This window comes from Hoplias malabaricus, chromosome 18, assembly GCF_029633855.1.
Source record: "Hoplias malabaricus isolate fHopMal1 chromosome 18, fHopMal1.hap1, whole genome shotgun sequence".
NCBI lineage: Eukaryota > Metazoa > Chordata > Actinopteri > Characiformes > Erythrinidae > Hoplias > Hoplias malabaricus.
The window spans coordinates 21,937,913-21,963,097 of NC_089817.1; positions in this window are offsets into that span (position 1 = coordinate 21,937,913).

A 25,185-nucleotide genomic window follows, 5' to 3' on the forward strand; every position below is an offset into this window, starting at 1 on the left:
GAAGACCCTGCATTTTTCAACAAGATAATGCCAGACCATATTCTGCAGCAATCACAACATCATGGCTACATAGGAGAAGGATCCGGGTACTGAAATGGCCAGCCTGCAGCCTTAAATTTCACCTATAGAGAACATTTGGATCATCATAAAAAGGAATGTGCGACAAAGAAGGCCCAAGACAGTTAGAGGCTTGTATTAGACATGAATGGGAGAGCATTCCTATTTCTAAACTTGAGAAACTGGTCTCCTCTGTCCCCAGACGTCGGTTGAGTGTTGTAAGAAGAAGCGGGGGATGCCACACAGTGGTAAAAAATGGCCTTGTCCCAACTTCTTTGGGATTTGTTGACGCCATGAAATTTTGAAACAACATATTTTATCCTTAAAATGATACATTCTCTCAGTTTAAACTTTTGATCTGTGATTTGTGTTCTATTCTGAATCTAATATTAAATGTTGGCACCTCCACATCATTGCATTCAGTTTTTATTCACAATTTGTTTAGTGTCCCAACTTTTTTGGAATCCGGTTTGTAATTTGATGATTATAACTGAAAACTAATGAAAACCCCAAATTCAGTATCTCAGAAAATTAGAATATTACTTAAGATCAATACAAAAAAAGGATTTTTTAGAAATGCTGGCCAACTGAAAAGTATGAACATGAAAAGTATGAATATGTACAACACTCCATACTTAGTTGGGGCTCTCTTTGCCTGAATTACTTCAGCAATGTGGCGTGGCATGGAGTCAATCAGTCTGTGGTACTGCTCAGGTGATATGAGAGCCCAGGTTGCTCTGATAGTGGCCTTCAGCTCCTCTGCATTGTTGGGTCTGGCATATTGACTCTTCCACTTCACAATACCCCATATGGTCAGGCAAGTTTGCTGGCCAATTAAGAACAGGGGTCCTTAAACCAGGAACTGGTAGCTTTGTCACTGTGTGCAGGTGCCAGGTCCTGTTGGAAAATGAAATCTGCATCTCCATAAAGTTGGTAAGCAGCAAGAAGCATGAAGTGCTCTAAAACTTCCTGGTAGATGGCTGCATTGACCTTGGACCTCTGAAAACACAGTGGACCTACACCAGCAGATGACATGGCACCCTAAACCATCCCTGACTGTGGAAACTTTACACTGGACCTCAAGCAACATGGATTCCGTGCATCTCCTCTCTTCCTCCAGACCCTTGGACCTTGATTTCCAAAGGAAAGGCATAATTTACTTTCATCAGAGAACATAACTTTGGAACACTCAGCAGCAGCCCAGTCATTTTTGGAAGCGAGATGCTTCTGACGCTGTCTCTTGTTCGAGAGTGGCTTGACAAACTAACATCGCTAACGTTAGCTTGACTATGGCCTGTTTTGGAACTGCTGGTCGAGCTGACACATTTAAGGTGGAAGAGAAAACTCGGGGGGGATGCTAAGGCTTGTTTGCTAAACGCGAGTGTAATATCAATGTACTAAGAAAAACAAATGTTGTTTAACTACTCTAGCAGGGGTTTCATTAGTTGTCAGTTATAATCATCAAATTAAAAGAAATAAAAACTTGAAATATATCAGTTTGTTTGTAATGAATGACTATAATATACAAGTTTCAAGAAGCCAGAATAAACATTTGCAGGTAGCATAGATGACACCTCCCAAACAGTCTATGAAAGCCCTACTGTCCCACACTACACCTTGCATACACAATAACTAACACATATTCTCCAGTCTCGTTTTTTTTTAATGGGGACCACCACCTCTGTCACATCTGCACCACATAGTGGACATTCATGTGTCTTGATATACTAGTACAGGCTTTATCAGAGAGTAAAATTGGACAGTTACAGTCGTGACATATGTCAAATGAGGGTAGCAGCCATGTTTTACTACAGCTCCAAGAGTATACTGTAGAGTTGCTAATCCCCTTCCATCCTTGGATGTTTTGTAGATCATCATTTGAAGGCAATATATTTATGTATTGTTAAATTTTAGAAAGCTTTTACGGTTTGCAAGTTATAATCTTGTTTTTCAAAATGTGTGTTTAGCTTTTCTAGCCTATTTTGTATAGATGCAGGGTATATGCTATCTCTGATATGTTTATGCTCATATATTACTTACATTGGTGAAGTAATACCATTATTATTTGTGTTTCAGTTTTACAAACTGTGGTTGGATATACAAGTATAATGTCAAGGACTAGTCACCTTTGGTTTCTTCTTCTTTTAATTCCCTCTGCTGTCTTTTGAGTTGGCAAGTCAAGTACAACAGGGGCAGAAAATATTCCATTTGCCAGTCCAGATGCGACATTCCCAATGTCCATGCCATATTGCAAATGCGTGTCAGAAATAACAGCCCCACAACATTCAGGGCCTTTAGCAATTCTGGGTGAATCTCATCAACTCTCTGTGCCTGGACACTGGAGCTTTCCAACTACCTCAGGAGCTCCACCAAGTAAATGAAATTTGACACACACATAGATTCTGGGACCCTACCTCCTGCAGAGACCCCCAGGTTTTACAAGACAGGGAATGTGGATCCAAGTGTTGCACCAAATTTATTTGTGTTTTTTTTATTCTTTAATATAATTTCAGAAATGTAAAATAAATGGAAAATAAATTATTGTATGTATGAATACTTTACTGAAAAATGTGGGTTGGCTGTAAGGCCTGTTTTCTATTTATTTATTTACTCTTGTTTACCTGTCTTTTCTACAGTTTCCTTTTGATGTATTTATCTTGTTTACATTTTCTTTAGAATACTGTATTAGTCACCCCTGTAAAAATGTGTGACACTGGGTCTCTGTTTGAGTGAGCATATTTACAGAGCCCAGCAGGTATATTCATTTAGTGCTGATTAACTCATTAGTTTGGAACTGGCAGTTTTGAGGTCCAGTGGTACCTGCTATCCTAAATGCTCCCTACCGGAGCCCTGCAGCACAACCTGACCTCTTATACTGAATTCATGGGCTAATGCCACAAAGGGCACCCACAAGCATTTGGCAGCAGCTGTATGCAGAGGCTTCCACAAATGAAGTCTTGAAAAGGGCCTTTTCAGGTTTCATATCTCTCACTGTCTTCAGGACATCAGAAATTCTCTCTGAGGTGAGAGTAAAAATCTTTCTGGACAGAGCCTTCTACCAGTATTTCAAAGCCAACAATGTCTACACATTACGGCTTACCAGGTCTGTCTGGCAAATTTCCCAAGTACATGGAAATCCCTCTCTATACCCGAGTCTCCAGCTGGATTCTGATTGGCTGTCTGTATTTGCATACACACACTTCTGTTTATCGTTTTGTACCTGCTCTGGTACAGATTTTTTACACATTATATCAAAACAGCAGACTTATGATTGGTCCTTTTGTGTGTCAGTCAGATTTCTTTTCCTGCATTACAAGTTGGTCCTTGGCTACATTAAGTGGTGAAAGGCAAAAGACTCTCAAGAAAGTCTGGCAGTGCAAGCCTACCCAGTCTTTGCCAATATGAGCATTGAAGTCTCCCAACATGGAAATATGGAGTCAATGCATAGAGGCACCCTCTCCAGAACTCCAGTGAATATTTCCAAGAATGCAGAATACTCTGAACTGCTGTTGGGCACATACAGGTGCATTTCAATAAATTAGAATATCATCAAAATGTTTATTTATTGCAACGTAATCCATAAATTCATTACAGAGTGATCTATTTCCATTTTTACCCTTTATTTTTTGATGATCATGGCTTACAGCCAATGAAAACCCAAGAGTCATTATCTCCGAAATGTTTGAATAATCAACACAAAAAACCTGCAAAGTTTTCCTAAGACTTTAAAATGGTCCCTTAGTCTGACCAATTAAAAAAATAATTTTTAATACAGAAATGGCCAACTGAAATATATGTACAGTTTATGCACTCAATACTTGTTCGGAGCTCCTTTTGCATGAATTACTGTATCAACGCAGCTTGGTGTGGAGGTGGTATGGAAGTCCATAATGCTTCCATGGCACTGCTGATGTGTTAAAGAAGCCTAGCTTTGATAGCACCATTCAGCTCATCTGCATTGTTGTGTCTGGTGACTCTCATCTTCCTCTTGACAATAACCCATAGATACTCTATGGGGTTTAGGTCAGGTAAGTTTGCTGGCCAATCAGGCACAGTGATACTGCGGATATTAAACCAGTTACCAGTACTTTTCGCAGTGTGGACAGGTGCCAAGTCCTGCTGGAAAATGAAATACACATCTCATTAAGCTTGTCAGCAGGGGGAAGCATAAAGTGCTCTAAAATTTCCTGGTAGTGGACCAACACCAGCAGATGACATGGCTCCCATAACCATCACAGATTGTGGAATCTTCACACTAGACCTCAAGCAGCTTGTATTGTATGACTCTCCACTCATCCTCGAGACTCTGGGTCCTTGATTTCCAAATGAAATGAAAAATTTACTTTACTCTAAAAACAAGACTATGGACCACAGAGCAACAGTCAAGTCTTACCCTAACCCTTGAACCAGGTAAGACGCTTCTGGCATTGTCTCTGGATTATGAGTGGCTTGAGACAAGAAATGTGACCGCTGTAGCCCATGTCCTGGGTATGTCTGTGTGTGGTGGCTCTTGAAGCACTGGCTCCAGCAGCAGTCCATTCCTTGGGAATCTCCCCCACATTTTTAATGGCCTTTTCTTTACAATACTTTCAAGGCTATGGTTATCACTGTTGCTTGTGCACCTTTTTCTACCACACTTTTGCTTCCACTCAACTTTCCATTAATATTAGTGATGGCACCCTTGAATTTGAAACTTTGAGGCATGTGTCAAAAAAAATTACACCCATTGCTTCAAATCACTGTGTTGGTGCTTGATTTGTTCTACAATGATCCGGTGACCAATGACGTCCAAAGCTTCATTTCTTGACTGCTTTAGTTCCTTATTGTGAGCCAGGTCACAATAAGGCTACACTATTTTTTACTGGGACAAACTCCAACTGTATGGCTAGCTAGGTACTTTAGGAGTGACAGCATGCAAATCACCCAGCTTTTGTTGTCTTGAGAGGATTAGGGAAATCATCGGTGCAGGGGGATCCAGTGAACCTGTGTAAAGGAAAAACACAGATGAATACAATTAGATATATAAATAAATGACTATACTTATCTATAACATCTGGGAAGGCATGCAAGCTATGTAATTGAACCAATTATTTTTGTGTCTGTATAAATTTCGTAATGTTCTTTCTAAATCTACCCCTGATCTAGAAACACCCATTTTGGTTTAGTTCAGGTGGGCTAATGGGTATAAAAGGGGGTAGAATGGTAGAATGGGAGAAAGACAGACTTAGGAGGAGAAAAAGGCATTGCTTGCTGTGAGATTGCATGAGAGAAACTGTTATATACTGAGGTTAAATTAATTAGCCATCCAGTATAACGAGTGGTAGCTATAACCTACTACATTTAGCTTTCCTCCTTGTGTAAGTGCATATAATGTATATGTTTTGTAAATATCATTTGTTATCTATTTTTGAATTTTGGTGTATTTGTGATTTTGGTTGTCACAAAAAAACACTCACTTTTGAGTGAGAACTTCATCCCTGACTCTGTAGTACCTCTTTCCACCATTCTTCTCAAAAAGTTACCTCCAGACCACCGATCCACACTACCACATATATCCACACCAACGTAAATTCTACCCTCCGTTCCTTTTCAAGAAAATGATCTGTGACCCTGTTGTACCAACAAGGCATCTTTTCCAGGGACTTGACTAGTGTCCTCTCAATGGCCAGCAGAGCTAGGCTGCTTAAACGACCTTGGCCCATGTGAAGTGTGTCTGCCTGTGAGTGCTTTGTGGCAGCTCCCGCTGGACAGAAATTGCAATAGAAGTCAGAAAGTGTGATAGAAGTCAGTCTCCAAACACAAGCAGCTACAAAAAACCTCACCAGAAATAGAAGCTCGATTTGTCGCTAGTCGTTTTAATAGTAATGTGTCGGTCGCGAACAAACCGGTTAATAGAGCCGGCTCTTGTAAGTGAACAATGAGAGCCGGTTCCCGTCTAAGACAGAGCCATTTTTTTCTAAGGCTTGTCATTCAACCCCTTTCTTTTCAAAAACTGAGCAGATAATAACAGATAGAAGAAACCGGATCAACCCCTCGAAGCTGAGAAACTTGGTTTTCCTGAATGCCAATCTGCCTTCCAAAAAATAGTTGAAGAAAATGATAAATCAGTTAAATGTTTTTTGGGCGGCACGGTGGCGGAGCAGGTAGTGTCGTAGTCACACAGCTCCAGGGACCTGGAGGTTGTGGTTTCAATTCTCGCTCCGGGTGACTGTCTGTGAGGAGTTGGTGTGTTCTCCCCGTGTCCGCGTGGGTTTCCTCCGGGTGCTCCGGTTTCCTCCCACAGTCCAAAAACACACGTTAGTAGGTGGATTGGTGACTCAAAAAGTGTCCGTGTGTGTGAGTGAAAGTGCGAGTGTTGCCCTGTGAAGGACTGGCGCCCCCTCCAGGGTGCAATCCCGCCTTGCGCCCAATGATTCCAGGTAGGCTCTGGACCCACCGCGACCCTGAATTGGATAAGTGGTTGCAGATAATGAATGAATGAATGAATGATTTAAATGTTTGTTGACAGTTGTGGTTGTTTTAATCACTACCGTTGAATGCTGCTGTTTTGCAATTTGCAGAGTATTTATTTTATTATTATTTATTATTATAATTTAATTTAATAAGCTATTTTGTAATACCTACCTTTTGGGTTCCATTGACTTTATTTCAGGGTTTACAAGTGATTTTTTATTAAGGTGTTTAAATAAAAATCCAGTTATTTATACAATTGAATGTGAGTGCAATCAGTGAGTTATTACAAGACAGCCATAAAAACAATTGGCCATTGCAACACTATTTATTATTTTTGATATTGAACAATAATATTTTGTCCATATAGTCATGTAAAATGTTTATATTTTGTTATATAATATTGTTCTGTACCAGTGGAAATAAGTGGTAAAACAAAGAGCCATTTAGGAGCCGAAAGCCGGCTCCCCAAAAAGAGCCGAAATTCCCATCACTAGTTTTTAAGTATCAAAAACTGTAAATCCACACTGTCCTGCCTGGTGACTAAGGCTGTAAAAGTGATTTGTAACTCTAGATACTTCTGAAATTAATTACATTGTTAAAAATACATTTCAGTGGAGTTTGGAAACACAAGATTTGTATGTGTCTGTCAAAGCAAGTGTGTGTGTGTGTGTGTGTGTGTGTGTGTATGTATGTATGTATGTATGTATGTAGGGTGTGGGGGTTCACAAAAGTCATTGCAGAAAAATTTGTGTGCGGAGGGTTTTTATGGAGTGTGTGTGTGTATTCTCTATGTGACTTTGTTCAGAACTGGTTATAGTGTTGCCTCCAGTGAGGAATTATTTTTCTCTCTCTTCCTCCAATGTTTCAAACTCTTCTTCCTCCCTTTCTGTTCTTGCCATTGGCATAGGAACTGCGGGGGGTGGGGGGACATGTCCCCCACAAAATTGGAAACAGCTGCATTTGTCCACCACAAAAAAAAAAAAAAAGTCACAATCTTTTCGAAAATGCACCACCGAGGTTGTTTTGGCAGGTAGTCAGAGAAGGTGGGTCTTCTTTCAGCCTTCATTAAGGTACCTGTGGTGAAGGTTTCAATGTGATTATCTCAATCCCACTCCAAAACTGGTTTCACTTAATCATAGATAGACATCAGACTGGGAAGGCCTATTAGAGCCCAGGAAGACACCAGAGTCAGTGTAAAGTTAGGATGGTTTACTGAATAACGGCAGCTCATCCAGACAACTATTATTGTTTCTTTGATACAGTCTTACACCCTCTTAGGCACTCTTGAACACTCTTGAACACTCATGTCTAACATGAAAATATTCTGCAGGCTAAACATAACTGGTTCCTGGTGAACCTTACTTCACTCGACTTAACAACGTATTATTCCTTTCACAAGTTAACGCTTACTGCATAACAACATAACTAACTCACATAATGTCAGGCACGCATATCACTGATAATAACAAGGTTCAGTCAGATGTTAGCGCTGCCATGCTCTTTTCCTCCAACGTGCTCGTTGTCACTCACCTTCGTGCTATCTCTTAGCCTCGTGCTCACTCTCTCTCTGCGCGCTGCAGTTAGAGGATGTACTATAAGTGTTGTCTCCATCAGTTATTGCAGGAAGTGGAATGAGTCTGGCTGTAGATCTTGTATAGGTCTTCCCTCGGATAAGAACTTCCACAGACCTCACTTGACTATCTCTGCTGGGGTGTATCTTCACCACCGTACCCATAGACCACTGCGCAATCTGTTGTTGAGGATCAACCATCAGAACAACTGCTCCTACTGGTATTCCTGGTAAGGCTTTAAACTACTTGGCTCAAACTTGCAGGTTGGGAAGGTAATGCTGAACGAAGGTGGACCAGAAATGGTCAGCTAGGACCTGAGCATGTCTCCATTTTCGTTGAATGAGATTAGCTGTTTCAGGATATATCACCTGTGGCAGAGCACTATCAAGCCGTCCCATTAGTAAGAGATCGGGAGTTACCGGGTCTGCATCCGTTATATCCGAAGACACATAGCCCAAAAGTCTGGAATTCAGAATGCCCTCTATTTCCAGAAGAGCAGTTTGCAAAATCTCCTCTTGAACTGGCTGCGCCCCGATTGTCTTGTAAATCGCTTCTTTGATCGATCTAACCTCCCGCTCCCATACACCTCCGAAATGAGGCGCTGCAGGGGGATTGAAGTTAAAAACAATCTGTTGCTTGGCCAGAAGACGTAATTCTGGAGACATTGACTTGAATGCCTCCTCTGTCTCCTTCCCGCCTCCCTTGAAGTTAGTGCCTTGATCAGACCACAGCTCCATGGGAGTCCCACGCCCATGACAGGGACATCAGAAATGAATCAGATCTCAAGCTATGGAATATCTCAATATGTAGTGCCTTTGTGGTCAAACACTTAAAAAGGATTCCCCACCTTTTCTCCAAGCACCTACCCACTTTCACCATTAGGGGTCCAAAGCAGTCTGTACCAGTGGAATAAAGTGCTGGCTTAAACAAACGTAGCCTGGATTCAGGTAAATCCACCATTCTGGGAACTACTGGTTTAGCCCTCCACCTTTGACACTCAGCGCAGACACGCTGGTGACGACGAATGGCCCCTCGGCTGCGTAGAATCCAAAATCGTCGCCTAATCTCTTCATACACTCTCTTGGACCCTGGATGGCGAAGTCTACTATCATAATCCTGAATGAGCAGGATTAACTGCTGGGTGTTTTGAGTCCAGCACTATGGGGTGCGCAGTGGTTGCATCTAATTCTATAGCTCTTCTCAGATGACCACCTACTCTAATTAATCCACTGGCACTGTCTAGACCTGGCGATAATGTGAGCAAACGGCTATCAGAAGGTAAGGGTTTATCAGCCTGCAATCTGCTCAACTCCTCTCCAAAACATTCTCTCTGAATCCGCCTCAGAATAGAAATCTCAGCACTCTATAATCTTCTGCAGTGGGGGTGCCATCAGCACTGGCCGCCATGTGTTACTCTTGCACAACAGACTCTATAAGCTCCTCCCAGGACCTGAACTGCTGATAACTCAACACTGCAGGCATTATCACACCACAGAACATAGAACGGCGAAGTTCTGAGGAGTCCAGTTCATGTGGTGCATTTGGTGGATCTGGCCATTTATCTGGACCTTGGAGGAGAAATGGAGGTCCTTGAGTCAATCTACTGGGTTTAGATTAGATTGATTAGATTCAACTTTATTGTGCAGAGTACAAGTACAGGGCCAATGAAATGTAGTTAGCATCTAACCAGAAGTGCAATATATAACATTATTTACATAATTTACATAAAGTGCAGTTGTGATTATTTACATAAAGTGCAGTTGTGAAATGACATTATGATTATGGATTGTGATTAAAGTGCAGTTGTGATATGACATTGTGATTATGGAAGTTAAAGTAACCATATATACATATTGAAATATAAAAAAATGTAAACAAAGTAACATTGTGTAGGTGATGCATTAAGTACTGAGGGATAAATTAAATACAACTTTACAGAAGGTGCAATGTAATGATTGTGCAATGTTTGTTTAAAGTGCTTGAATAGTGTTCATCTGGATAACAGCCTCAGGAAAAAAAAACTGTTACGAAGCCTGTTAGTGCAGGAACGGAGGCTCCTGTAACGTCTGCCAGATGGTAAAAGGCTGAAAAGTCCATGATTTGGGTGGGTGACGTCCTTGACGATGTTTCTTGCCCTGCCCAGGCAGCGTTTATGGTAGATGTCCTCGATGGTAGGTAATTCGATGCCTATGATGCGCTGTGCTGTTTTTACCACCCGCTGGAGTGCTTTGCGGTCTGCAGCACAGCAACTGCCGTACCATACAGAGATGCAGTTGGTAAGTATGCTCTCGATGGTACAGCGGTAAAAGTTCAGTAGTATCCTGGGAGACAAGTGAGCGTTCTTCAAACTCTGAAGAAAATAGAGGCACTGCTGCGCCTTTTTGATGAGGACGGAGGAGTTCAAGGACCAGGTGAGATCATTGGAAATGTGGAGACCGAGGAACTTGAAACTGTGCACCTGATCCACTGCAGTTCCGTTGATGTAAATGGAGGTGTGAGCTTGGTCCCTAGTCTGTCTGAAGTCCATGATGATCTCCTTTGTTTTGAGCGTGTTTAGTACCAGGTTATTGTTGTGGCACCACAAGGACAGATGCTGTACTTCATCCCGGTAGGCTGTTTCATTATTATCTGTAATCAAGCCTATCACCGTGGTGCCATCTGCGAATTTTACTATGGTGTTTGAACCATAGGCAGGTACACAGTCATGGGTGAAGAGAGAGTACAGAATCGGGCTCAGAACACAACCTTGTGGAACGCCAGTGTTCAAGGTGATGGTTGATGAGTGAAGGCTGCCTAATCTAACAGATTGGGGTCTGTTAGACGGGAAGTCTAAAATCCAGTGGCAGAGTGATGTGCTGATACCCAGTTGGTTGAGTTTGGATATAAGCATAGACGGAATCACTGTGTTGAATGCAGAACTAAAATCGATGAACAGCATTCTCACAAATGAGTTCTGACGGTCCAGGTGGGTTAGTGCAGTGTGTAGTGCTGTTGAGATAGCGTCCTCGATGGATCTACGATAGGCAAACTGATGTGGGTCCAGTGTAGCAGGCAGGCAGGATTTCAAGTGGGAAAGAACTAGTCTTTCAAAGCACTTGGAAATTATTGGGGTGAGTGCAACAGGTCGAAAGTCATTTAACTCTGAAGCAGTAGAGTGCTTAGGCACAGGCACAATGGTGGCAGACTTAAAGATGGATGGTACAGCTGCCTGGGCAAGCAAACCATTAAAAATGTGAGTGAAGTCACCCACAAGTTCCACAGCACAAGCTCTTAGCACACGGCCAGGTACAACATCAGGGCCAGCTGCCTTTCGTGCATTCACTCTGCTCAGCATGCGACTGACGTCCGAAGTGGAAAGTACAAGTGGGTTGTCGTCTGGTGGAGGATGGTTTATTGAAGATATCTTGTTGCCCTGGTCGAACTGAGCGTAGAAGTTGTTCAGCTCATCAGGGAGTGAAGCACTGTTGGTAGATGGAACAGAGTTGGCTGGTTTATAATCAGTCAGGGTGTGAATTCCCTGCCACATATGCCGAGGGTCAGAGGAGGTAAAGTGCTCCTCAATCCGGCATTTGTAGCAGTGCTTGGCTATAGCTATTCCTCTCCTCAGGTTAGCTCTGGCCAATCTGTATGCTTTCCTGTCCCCTGATTTGAAGGCAACATCTCTGGCTTTGAGCAGAGTGCGAACCTCTCTGTTCATCCAGGGCTTCTGATTAGGGAATGTTATTATTGTCTTTTGTGATGTCACTCTGTCCACACAGTTGTTGATGTGTTTCAGGACAGAGTTAGTGTAGGTGTCCAAGTGGATGTGTGAGCCTGTGGTGGCTCGGGCAGCATACTCACTCCAGTCGGTGTGCTGGAACTGTTGCTGAAGGAAGGAGTCAGCCCCATCCATCCAGATCTTTACAGTTCTGGTTGAAGGCTTAATCCTCTGCATGGCTGGAGTGTATTTGGGAAGCAGGAACAAAGAAAGATGATCGGAAAGTCCAAGATGGGGGAGGGGTGTTGTTTTGTATGCATTTGCCACGTTTGTATAAACTTTGTCAAAGTTTTTTGTCCCCTTGTGGTGCAGGAGATATTCTGAAAAAATTTTGATAGTCCAAATTTTAAATCAGAGTAGTTGAAATCTCCTGATACAATAAAAGCTCCGTCCGGATGTGTATTTTGCAATTTGGTGATAGAAGCACAGAGACACTCCATAGCCGAGTTAGCGTTGGCATCAGGAGGCACGTAGACTACGGCTGAAACAATACAGCTGAACTCACGGGGCAGGTAGAAGGGTCTGCATTTAATGATCAGGAACTCCAGGTCTGCAGAGCAGTGGGTTTCCACAACAACAGAGTCCATGCACCATGCTTTGTTTACGTAGATACACTTTCCTCCGCCGCGGGTCTTGCCCGTAGTCACGCTTCACCGGTCAGCTCTGAACAGCGTTCGTCCCTCCATTTCCACCACGCTGTCCGCCACATCATCCCTTAGCCACGTTTCCGTGAAGAACATTAAATTACAGTCCCTGAGCCAGCTCTGTGTGAGGGTCCAGATTTTTAATTCATCCAGCTTACCCAGCAGCGAGCGAACATTCGCGAGAAAAACACTAGATAATGCCGGCCGGTGTGGGTTTAGCCTTAGCTTAGCACGTATGCCACCGTGCTTACCTCGTCTTTGTTTACGCTGGCGTTGGGTCCTTCCGGTCAGCAAGATTGACTCGCTTGGTCCCGGTGTTCAGGTCATCTGTGGAAGTTGGTTGAAGTTGAACTGATGCGTGAATCCGGTGTTTGTGCAGTGAATGTTAATTTCCAAAAGTGTCTGTCTGTCGTAGCTGTAGTTCGCAAGAGTTATTTGTGCAAGAAAACTGGATATAGCTAAGTAAATAAGTATAATATTACTAAAACTGGTAAGACGCTGAGCCTCGCAGTGTGATCGCGACGCCATCTTGGTCAAGGGACACTAATGTTTTACTCTGTTTACTTTTTACTCAATTGTTTACTCTTACTGTTTACTCAATTCCATCAAAGCCTTCCCTCTAGTGAGATTGTCAGCTGGGTTCAACTCTGAGTGTACGTATCTCCAGTCTGAAACTTCTGTGAGTTCACGAATCTCAGCTATTCTCGTGCCGACAAAAACCTTATATCTGCATGATTCGGAACTGATCCATGCTAACACAGTAGTCGAATCTGACCAAAATATTCTGCTATGTATCTTCAGTGTCAACTCTGCCTGTAACAATCGAGCTAGATGAACTCCACTTACAGCTGAGCACAGCTCTAACCGAGGGATAGACAGTGTTCTCTTAGGCGCTACTCTGGATCGCGCCATCACAAATGAGAGATGTGTGGCACCTGATAACTCAAACGTATGGAGATAGGCCACTGCTCCATATGCCCTCTCTTATGATTCACAGAAAATGTGGAGTTCTCTAATGCCTTCTGCCTGTTTTACGGCACATAAGCTTTTGGCAGGTGAATCTTAGGCAAAAGAGAGAGCTCTTCTTCCCATTGGTTCCAACTCTGCAGCAAGTCACCAGGGAGAAGAGGGTCATCCCACCCGTGATGTTTCTCCCACAAACGTTGCACTAGGATCTTGGCACGGTTACAAATGGAAGAATGTAGCCTAAAGGGTTGTACTGGCTTGCCAGTATTTTATATATGATTCTCATAGTAGTTGGACCATGGGTCATCTCTCGATGCTTGTACATCAGCGTGTCCGATGGACAGTTCCAAATAAGACCTATCAAATCAAATCAAATTTATTCATATAAAAAATTTCCAGAGTGTGGCTAATGACTCCGGCAGATCTGACTATGACAGCTTTAACTAAAAGGAGAGAACCAGGAGGACACACAGACACGGGAGCATCCTGAAACACTGGCATCCCTCCGCTCCACCGTCAACAAACCTGAGTGATCACGAGAAGCGGCGGGACGACAGCACCAGCGTCTCAGTTTACTATAATTCTCTGTGTCCATGGACCCCCCCGGATCTGCCGCCTTTATCTATGCGGGAGCATTTTCTACCAAAAGATAAACTAAACAAATGTGTTTTTAGCCTAGATTTGAAGATTGTGACTGTGTCTGAGTCCCAAACATTTTCTAGAAGATCATTCCAGAGTCTGGGGGCTTTATAAGAAAAGGCTCTTCCCCCAGCTGAGGCCTTCTGAATTCTGGGAACAATTAAAAATCCAGTATTCTGTGATCTGAGTGAACGTGGAGGCTCAGAATTGGAAATTGTATCTTGAAGATATTCAGGAGCAAGCCCATGTAGAGCTTTATATTGTTAATAACAAAATTTTGTAGTCAATGCGGAATTTAACAGGCAGCCAATGAAGTGATGATAAAACTGGGCTGATATGTTCAAATTTTCTAGTTTTAGTGAGGACCCTAGCTGCAGCATTTTGAACTAGTTGAAGTTTTCTTAAATTGCTGCTGGTGCATTGTTGTAGAAAACAATTTTATTACTTTGTGTTTGTTGACAAATATCCTTAAATGATGATTAGTTAAATTAGCATACTCATTGTGTGAAATCCTGTACCCTATATGCATGTATATGAATGACTAACCAGTATTTACATTATGAATTACTTACACATGTAGTTAAACATTTTTGCTTGATTCTGCACTACTAACTCATATGATAATTACTCCTAAAAACATATTATAAGCTAACTTCACTATATGGCATGATAACTTGATATTTACACACAGTTTTAATTCTTAACGTCTAACCTTGAACAGATGTGCACTCCAGGATTGTAACACACTGACATCATAGTGTTGGGCATGGAGGCGCTGATCTGTAGCTTCTTCTTGTGGCCTTGAAGTGTATTTCTAACTCCCTAAATTTTAGTCTCTAGGGAAAAAAAGTGCTGAGAAGAGAGGCCCATTGTAAGCCTGACCAGATAATGAATGTCTTCAGGGTCACAACAGGCACCTGAATATTGCACGTGAAGAGCTGAGTACTAACACGTGAAATCATGCATATTAATATACGCTAATCAGCCAGAAACGCCTCACCACCAGGCTATACGTCATCATGGGTATAACTTTTTGAGTCAGATGATGGGAGGTCAGAATTTTCACTTGGGAGGGGTATTAGACTGTTCTCAATGTGTGAATTCTCCTGGATCCAGTATTTGGGTAAATAAATACTTTGATTTGCTTTGAACTTCACTCGACTGGTGTCTGCGACTCTCTCGTAACGGACATGCCTCCCCCGAAGAGGGAGAGTGTATTTTGGACCTTTTTGTTATTTTCTCATTAGTTGGTAAATTTTAAATACTTTGAGAACGGTCCAAAGAAACATTTTTATCTTCAGCATCCTGACAGTAGTGCGTTATAGTAGTCAAGCCTTGAAGTAATAAAGGCATGTACTAATGTTTCTGCGTCCTGAAGGGATAAGGCATTTCTAATCTTAGCAATATTGCGAAGATGTAAAAAAGCTGTCCTAGTGATACTACCTATGTGTTGATCAAATGATAAATCTGGGTCAATTATGACACCAAGATTTTTTGCTGCTGAACCAGGTTTAACTGGCGAGATTTTAAGTCAGCGAGATTTAAAATTAAATCTGATAATTTATTTCTTGCCACTTTTGGACCCAAAAGCAGGACCTCTGTTTTGTTGCTGTTTAGAAGGAGGAAGTTATGCCACATCCAGCCTTTCACATCTTTTACACAGTCCTCTATTTTCTTTAATCTGTGTTTGTCATCGGGCTTGGCTGAAATATACAATTGTGTGTCGTCTGCGTAACAGTGAAAGTTAATGTCATGGTTTCTTATAACTGTGCCTAGCGGTAACATGTATAATGTAAATAATAATGGTCCTAAAATAGAGCCTTGTGGAATTCCAAATCTTATTTTAGAATAATTTGAATTTAGATTGTTTACTTTTACGAATTGATAACGTTCCGTTAAGTAAGATTTGAACCATAATAGGGCTGTCCCTGTGATTCCAACCAGGTTTTCTAACCTTTCTATGAGAATATTGTGGTCTATTGTATCGAAGGCTGCGCTTAGGTCAAGAAGCACCAACAGGGATACATGGCCTTGATCAGAGGCAAGAAGAAGATCATTTGTTATCTTGACTAGAGCTGTCTCTGTACTATGATGTTGCCAGATTGGAATTTTTCATATATATGATTCTTATGTAGATATGAAATAAGTTGTTGGGCCACAGCTCTTTCTAAGATCTTGGACAGAAATGGCAAATTAGAACTAGTGTAATTAGACAGTGTACTAGCATCAAGATTTGGTTTCTTGATCATAGGTTTAATAACTGCTAGTTTAAAAGCTTTGGGTACATGGCCCAGACTAAGGGATGAGTTTACTATAGTTAAAAGAGGATCAATAATAGCTGGTAGTACTTCTTTGAGCAACTTTGTGGGAATTGCATCAAGTGTGCAAGTTGTACAGTTTGCAGAGGTGATAATCTTCTCTAGTTCTAATTGTGGGAGTGGGTAAAAGGTTTCAAGTCTTTCTTTTACAGTTATATTATGTTTTATATCATTCACATCGGGTGGCAGCCAGGATGGATTTGATCCTGTGGCTTGAGTTTGTTGTCTAATATTCTCAATTTTATTATTAAAAAAGTCCATAAAATCTTTACTGCTGAGAGTTGCTGGAATTAGTTGTTCAGAACCTGCTTGATTTTTTTGTAATTCTAGAAAACACACTAAACAGTGCTCTCGGATTATTTTTATTATTGGAGATCAGCGAGGCCAGATATGCTGAGCGAGCTTTAGTGAGGGCATTTCTATACTCTATTAGGCTGTCCTTCCAGGCAGAATGGAACACTTCAAGCTTGGTTGATTGCCATTTCCGCTCTAGTTTTCGTAATGTTTGTTTTAAAGTACGGGTCTTATCATTATACCATGGTGCGAGCTTTTTCTGTCTTATACTTTTATGTTTAAGTGGTGCTACCTTTTCTAAAGTAGATCGACAGGTATTTTCTAGGTAATCAGTTAGTACATCTAGGTCCATTGGGTCTGATGGAGATGGAACTGGGGTCAATAGTTCTGGTAGGATTTCTATAAATTGTAGGGCGGTAGATGGTTTTATTATACGCCTTGTAGAATAGCGAGGGTTCTTACATATATTATGGCTAAAACGTAGCTCATATGAGATTAAGTAATGATCGGAGATTGCTGAGGATTGCGGTAAGATATTAATTTTGTCAATGTTAAGACCTAGTGTCAGAACTAAGTCTAAAGTGTGGCTGCAGTAGTGTGTAGGCCCTGTTACATTTTGAGTAATACCAATAGAGTCTAAGATTGAGGTAAATGCCTTTTTTAGTGGGTCACGTTCCTTCTCAAAATGGATATTGAAATCTCCTACAATTATAACTTTATGATTGCACACCACTAGGTTTGTAGCAAAATCGCCCTGGTAAGGCCCTGGTGGTCTGTAAATTTTGCATAATAAAAATGCGTCCTTTTTTGTGACCGGATTTGTAATAATAGTGGAGAGAACCTCAAAAGAAGAGAAGGTGTCACATTGTTTAAGACTAATTTCTAGGGTATTTTGGTACATTACACATACTCCACCTCCTTTGCCTGATATTGTTGGGCTATGTGCATAATTATAGCCTAGGGGGGTGGCTTCATTTAGTGCTAAATATTCATTTGGTCTAACCCACGTTTCCGTGAGACAGAAAACATTGAATTTATGATCACTTATAATATAATTTACGATGAGTGCTTTTGAGTTTAGTGATCTTATATTGAGTAACCCAAATTTTAGTTCTGAGGTGTTGCTGCTAGGTGTTGTGTATGGTTTAATATTGATTAGGTTGCTGAAACAGGCTGATTTTGTTTTTCTACTTTTACATTTAGTTCGGGGGAAAGACACAGTCTCAATACAGTTGAACCTGGGTGACGCCTCAAGACTGTTTAGCCTGTCTAAAAGCCTGTTTAGCCTGTCTGTCTGCGGCCTGGTCGCGGCTCTGGATTGTCAGCAGCTATCTACACTACTCTGCTGACTAACTAAAAGACTATGTGCTATGTTGCAAGAAAGTAAGGCAGCACCCTCCCGCGTGGGGTGGATACCATCCCTACCTATAAGACCAGGCTTGCCCTCAAAACGTAACCAATTGTCTATAAAGCCCACTTGATTTTCGGAAACACCACTTGGACATCCAGGAGTTTAACGCCCAAAGTCTGCTGTAAGCTTCGTCACCACGCCGCATTGGTATGGGGCCAGAGCAGATTACGGCATCGGACATCGTCTGGGCCAGTTTAATCACCTCTGTAATATTACCCTTAGTTACCTCAGACTGCCGCAGACGAATATCATTGGCCCCTACATGAATGACTACCCTCGAATATCTCCTATTAGCTAACAGTCTAAGGTTGCCACTAATATCCGGCGCTCTGGCTCCCGATAAACAGCTAACTGTTACTGCCGGCGCCCCTAAAGGAGTAGCTAATTTCACGTGTCGAACAATAGAGTCTCCTATAACCAGAGCACTCTTAACAGGCTCCTCAGCGGGTGCTTCGCTGAGCAGGGCAAACCTGTTTGACACGCGAATCGGAGGAGCGTGGTGTCCCGGTGGGCTAGCTTTGGCCTCAGCGTTAGCATCAGCCTTAGCTTTGGAAAACCTTACATCATCTTCCGGTTGACTATTCTCCCGCACATGACGTTGCATAGCGTATATGGCGCAACATGGGCTATATGTCGTTCCAAATGGTAACACCTTCCATTCATAAATATCAGGCGGATCTTCTCATTTCATGTCGCCCCATATGAACCTCAAGAGTGTGCTGTCCTCCGGAAGGAGACGGACCTGATGGAACATAGCTCTTACATCTCCACTGATAGCCACCGCATGTTCTCTAAAACGGAGTAGAACTCCAAGGAGTGATGAGCCCAAACTGGGCCCAGGGAGAAGGGAATCATTTAAGCTAATCCCACCTGTCTGGAAAGAGCAATCAAATACTATACGATTCTTGCTGTTGTGCGAGAACACATGGTGAGGAATGAACCATGATTCTTCATCATCAGGAAAGCCTCTAAGTCCATTAGCTTTATCACTGAACCTGATAGGAGGAGCTTCTGGATTTCAGCGTTATAAGCTGCGGCACACTGGGGGTCTCTAGAGAGCTTCCATTCTGTGCTTCTGAGGCATGGCAAGACTGCAGCTACTGAAGAACGCAGCATAGGCATATTTCGCTTACTTATTAAAGGTGTGGCATAACGGTAGATATCACCTTCTTTGATATGAATTGTCTTTGTCTCTAGGATTGCCATGGCTTCATTGTCTTGTCTGGAACGGGTGTAATCTTGTTCCTTCTGGAATGGCATAGTGTCGACCTGCCAGAGCTTCTCCACTGGAATAGCTCAGCAGAATCTGGGACAACTGAAGTGTGCAGAAACTGTTGTGGAGTTAACCCTTGCTCCACCAATCTAGTAGGCCCCTGAAGAGCCCATCCTAATCTGGTGTTGACAGCTGCAGGTCCACCTGGAGGACCCAACTTTATAGGTTCAATGGGTGTTATGATGTGGGGGTGGTCAGCGCCAATCAAAATAAGGGGTTTTGCTCTTTCAAAGGGATGGAGTGGAAGGCCGGCTAAATGACGGTACTGGGTTTGTAGTTTGGATACAGGATAGGAGTGATCTACTAGGGCCAACTGAAAGGCGGTAAAGGCCTGAGAGATCTGGTAGCGTTTCCGTGGCTGTGTGAAAGAGGATATCTGGAAAGACACTGACGATCCATGTAGCGTTTGAATGTCATGTCATATAGTCCTCAAATTAAGGCTCTCAGGGTTTCCCTTTAACCTAAGTTTCCTTGTGGCTTCTGGTAAGAGTATTGTACGTCATCATCTAGGATAGGAAACCAATGTACCAATGTACACTCTCCAACATGAAGCATCAACGCACTACGTTAAGAAGTACAAGATTATTGCTAGCAGGCTTATTTAAACAGAGCAGCTGTGTCGGGATAGTCTCCAAACAGGGCTCCACCTTTGATTGATCTGTCTGGGGCCGATTATTGACTTCATGAAGGATCCGCAAATGTCTCCTCTTACAAAGGGAACATGGTTTGCGCAGGTCTCACTTGGCTGCTTGATGAAGCCGCCCGCAGCGCCAGCATCGTCGAGTCTGATGTTTCCAGTCAGCCACCTGGGGTTTTGTAAGGGCTTGGAGTGCAGGGCATTGACTGAAAGGGTGTTCTGTACTCTGGCAGTAGAAACAATCTGACTTAGGTCTGCCCATACGTGGAGCTCTTGCATCAGTGTTACACTGACAGTTTTTATTTTCCACACCGATTAGAATGGTTGCACTATTATATTTATTACGTTGACTTCCCTGTAGAACTGGTCTGGTCTGCTTTTCCCTCCTAGTTGGCTCACTATCATAATCCTGACACCATGCTTCATGCTTCAGCCATTCTGCTAGCCCTTCTGGTGTGTATGGAGTGCTTGGATGTTGCAGGAGGTGGCGGCGGAAATCTGCTCTTTGATTAGGCGGAAGCTTATTGAGAAGTCTAGCTACATGAGACCCGCACCGTAGCTCTACACTTCCTTCTGGCCCGAAAGTTTGAAGCATACCAACTAGTGATTGAACCTGAAGGGAGAATTTCTCGAAAGCTGAGGGATAACTCTCATACACATCATGTAAGTCAATGATGTATGCTATTCTCTTGAGGGGCTATCTGGTGAGGCTGACCAAATCTTTCATTAAGGGCTAAGATTGTATGACTATAGGGAGTAGGCGAATGAAGGTAGGAGTCAGCTATGAGGCAGGCCTCTTCGGTCTTTAGATGGTTAACTAACACTTGATACCTGAAAAGCTCTGTACTGTCTGGTGGTAGGAGGTTATCTAATGCCATTTTGAGGCTAGCAAACTCACTGGGGTCTCGACTACTAAAGTAGGGAATGGTTGGTTGAGGTCTTCTGTAATATCGCTCTATTACAGAGGGATTTGGAGCTGGCAACATGCGTTGATAGAGAGTACAGGGATGGGCTCAGAAATGGGACAGTCTGTTGTGGATGGAGCACTTTTGTTTTCAGATGGTGCTGTTATCTCTACGTGTCTTGGGTGATGGTCACTGTTAACTGCTTTAGAAGTTGAAGTAGCCAGGTTAACCCTCTGGTGGGAAGGAGCCATGGCGTCAAGGGTAGCTCTGTTCAGGTTGTGAGAAAGCTGCCTAAACTTGCAGCAAGTTAATGTTAGTCTCTGGCTGTGTCCCAAACTGCACACTGCTGCACTGAATAGTATGAAAAAATTTATATACCACCCTCAGCAGTGTTTCTTTAGTGTAGTATGTAACGTTCCACGTGTGTTATTTGGGACACAGCCTTATTCTCTAACATTAATGCTGTTCCACATCATTATAAATGCAGTATTTTACTGCCTTATCTGCATAGGAATCAGCTTATAGCTATCTAATATTTTTGGTATAGGTTGGGCTTTGACTCACATAGCCCCAATATCAAACTCACTCCTATGCCCTTGATCCTTGCTCGCACTCTCTCTCTCTCTCTCTCGTTGCTCTTTTCTTTTTTCTCTCTCTCCTCTTTGCTCTCTCTTCTTGCTTTCTCTACTCTTCTCACCTTGCTCTCTTTTTTATCTCTTTGCTCCTCCCATTTCCTTTGATTTTCCTCTCTTTATTCTTCTTATTCGCTTTCTTTCCTACCTCTTGTTCTTGTTCTTGTTCTTGTTCTCGTTCTCTCTCTCTCTCTCTCGCTCTCTCTGTTTTTTATTTTTTTTAATCGGAACTGTATGTGATGCCGGGTGGCATGGTGGCGCAGCAGGCAGTGGCGCAGTCACACAGCTCCACACAATGTAGGCAAACGGATATGAAGGGATTTCTGTTGTTTTCTGTAACGGCATTTTATTTCTTTTCATTTATTGTCATTTTAAATTGTTTTAATAATTTTAATCATTTTACTCTTTTTATGTAATTGTCTTATTGGAAATTTAGGATTTTATTCTGGCTTTTAATTTGTTTCTTTTTCTGTAAAGCACTTTGAATTGCTTTTGTATGAAAGGTGCTCTATAAATAAACTTGCCTTACCTTGCCTTGCCTTGTAGAGATTGGCAGTGACAGTTCAACAACTCTGAATTATTTGTCAAAACAAGGGAATAGTGTATATAGTTAGAGAAATGCCTGTGCTTTGTGCCTCGAAAGTATCACTAAATTATTGAGACTAAATGGAGGACATATTTAATTTCACACCAGAGGCAATAATCTTGATGTTGTGTAAAGAGTACTTGGAAAAAGTTCAAAACAAAGTAAAACCAATAAAAATTTATTTAAATATGTTCCCCATGGATCTCCACTATGGGCATGTCAGCTTTAACGACATGTCAGCCAAGTCTGTAGACCAATCAGGGGCGATGTTCAACCAAGGAGCTGGGGAAGCAACCATGCACGCACACTGCGAGATACAATGCAGACAATTTTATAAGGCAACATTCATTCATTATCGGTAACCTCTTATCCAGTTCAGGGTCGTGGTATAAGGCAACAACAATAAAAATAAACAACAATCAAGACAATAAATAGGATTTCAACCCTTAGATCCCTTTCACTGTCTACACTTTCCCTACTGAGACGGTTTAAACAAAGGACAGGGAGTGAGAAAGACAGCTTCAATCTACAGCCAACTGGGGAAAGCTTGTCTTGACTACTACTATTTTACTCAAAAAATATTTTACAGATCTGCAAATTGCATTTCGATTTAACTCACCAAATGCAACACATTTGTTGGTATATGGGAAGAAGAGATAAAATCTTGTAAAGCTCCTATCCAGATAATAGTTAGAAGTCAAACAGTGATGAAATCTGTGCTATGCACTGCTCTGATTGAAGTTGAGGGCATCATTAATTTAAAGACACTTGGATTCATCTCTTCAGATGTTGCCAACCTTGACCCAGGCTGATTATGATGACATTTCAAACTGAAATTGCTTCAAGAATTTCCTTTATACATTAAAATTTTGCTTCTAATTTTGGGGTAGACTTGTAGGAAAGTCTTTATATTACTTACTTTCCAGTTAATTTGGAAAGCCGTAGATTGTAGAATATCCAGTAATATGCACTAAAGCCTTTATAGTGGATACTAAAATAATGTTTTGTCCCTGCCATTTTGTATATCATTCATGCAATAGACAGAGCAGAAATTACAGGCAGACAGTAAGTTTGTTAGTAATTCTAGGAATATTAGTAATCCTGTCAAAATAAATGCATTAACATAAGCAGAACTTGATCTACTCTGTAGCATTAATTTGGAATTACAAACCGGATTCCAAAAAAGTTGGGACACTAAACAAATTGTGAATAAAAACTGAATGCAATGATGTGGAAGTGCCAACATCTAATATTTTATTCAGAATAGAACACAAATCACAGATCAAAAGTTTAAACTGAGAGAATGTATCATTAAGGGAAAAATATGTTGTTTCAAAATTTCATGGCATCAACAAATCCCAAAAAAGTTGGGACAAGGACATTTTTTACCACTGTATGGCATCCCCCCTTCTTACAACACTCAACAGACGTCTGGGGACAGAGGAGACCAGTTTCTCAAGTTTAGAAATAGGAATGCTCTCCCATTCATGTCTAATACAGGCCTCTAACTGTTCAATTTTCTTGGGCCTTCTTTGTCACACCTTCCTCTTTATAATGCGCCAAATGTTCTCTATAGGTGAAAGTTCTGGACTGCAGGCTGGCCATTTCAGTACCTGGATCCTTCTCCTGCGTAGCTACGATGTTGTGATTGCTGCAGAATGTGGTCTGGCATTATCTTGTTGAAAAATGCAGGGTCTTCCCTGATGAGATGACGTCTAGATGGGAGCATATGTTGTTCTAGAACCTGAACATAGTTCTCTGCATTAATGGTGCCTTTCCAGACATGAAAGCTGCTCATGCCACACGCACTCATGCAACCCCATACCATCAGTGATGCAGGCTTCTGAATGGAGCGTTGATAACAACTTGGGTTATCCTCATCCTCTCTGGTCCGGATGACATGGCGTCCCAGTCTTCCATAAAGAACTTCAAATTGTGACTCATCTGACCACAGAACAGTCTTCCATTTTGCCACACTCCATTTTAAAAGACCCCTGGCCCAGTGCAATTGTCTGAACTTGTGGAGCTTGCTTAGAAATGGCTTCCTCTTTGCACTGTAGAGTTTCAGCTAGCAACAGCGGATGGCATGGTGGATTGTGTTCACTGACAATGCTTTCTGGAAGTATTCCTGAGCCCATTCTGTTATTTCCTTGACAGTGGCGTTCCTGTTTGAGGTGCAGTGATGTTTAAGGGCCCAGAGATCACGAGCATCCAGTAGAGTCTTACGGCCTTGACTCTTACGCACAGCAATTGTTCCAGATTCTCTGAATCTGTTGATGATGTTATGCACAGTTGATGATGATAACTTAAAAGTCTTTGCTATTTTACGCTAGGTAACACCATTCTGGTATTGTGGCACTATCTTTCTGCACAACAATGGTGGAATTGGTGATCCTCTTACCATCTTGGCTTCAGAGAGACACTGAAACTCTGAGAAGATCTTTTTATACCCAACCATGTTGTCAATTGACCCAATTAGTGTTAATTAGTCTTCCAGCTGTTCATTTTATGCTCAATTTCCTTTTTCCAGCCACTTATTGCTACTTGTCCCAACTTTTTTGGGATTTGTTGACACTGTGAAATTTTGAATCAACATATTTTTCCTTTAAAATGTTACATTTACTCAGATTAAACTTTTGATCTTTCATCTATTTTCTATTATGAATAAAATATTGACTTTGATATTTGCTGTCTCCGCATCATTGCATTCAGTTTTTATTCACAATTAGTTTAGTGTCCCAACTTTTTTGGAATGCGGTTTGTACATATTACTGGATATTCTAGAATCTACGGCTTTCCAAATTAACTGAAAGGTTAGTAATCAACAGCTCTAATTAGTAATAGTGATTTGTGCAGTTGTGTTAATGATGATGTTAGGTTAAATACACCATCTGTTTTCACTGCATTAACACTACAGAACAAATGTAAATAGCCATGTTCATATGAGAGGGCTGCTTTAAGTAAATTATGTAAATGTTCACGTATGTCATAATATCCAGCATTCTAAATGTTAATATAACAACAGAAATTGTATTCCTGTGT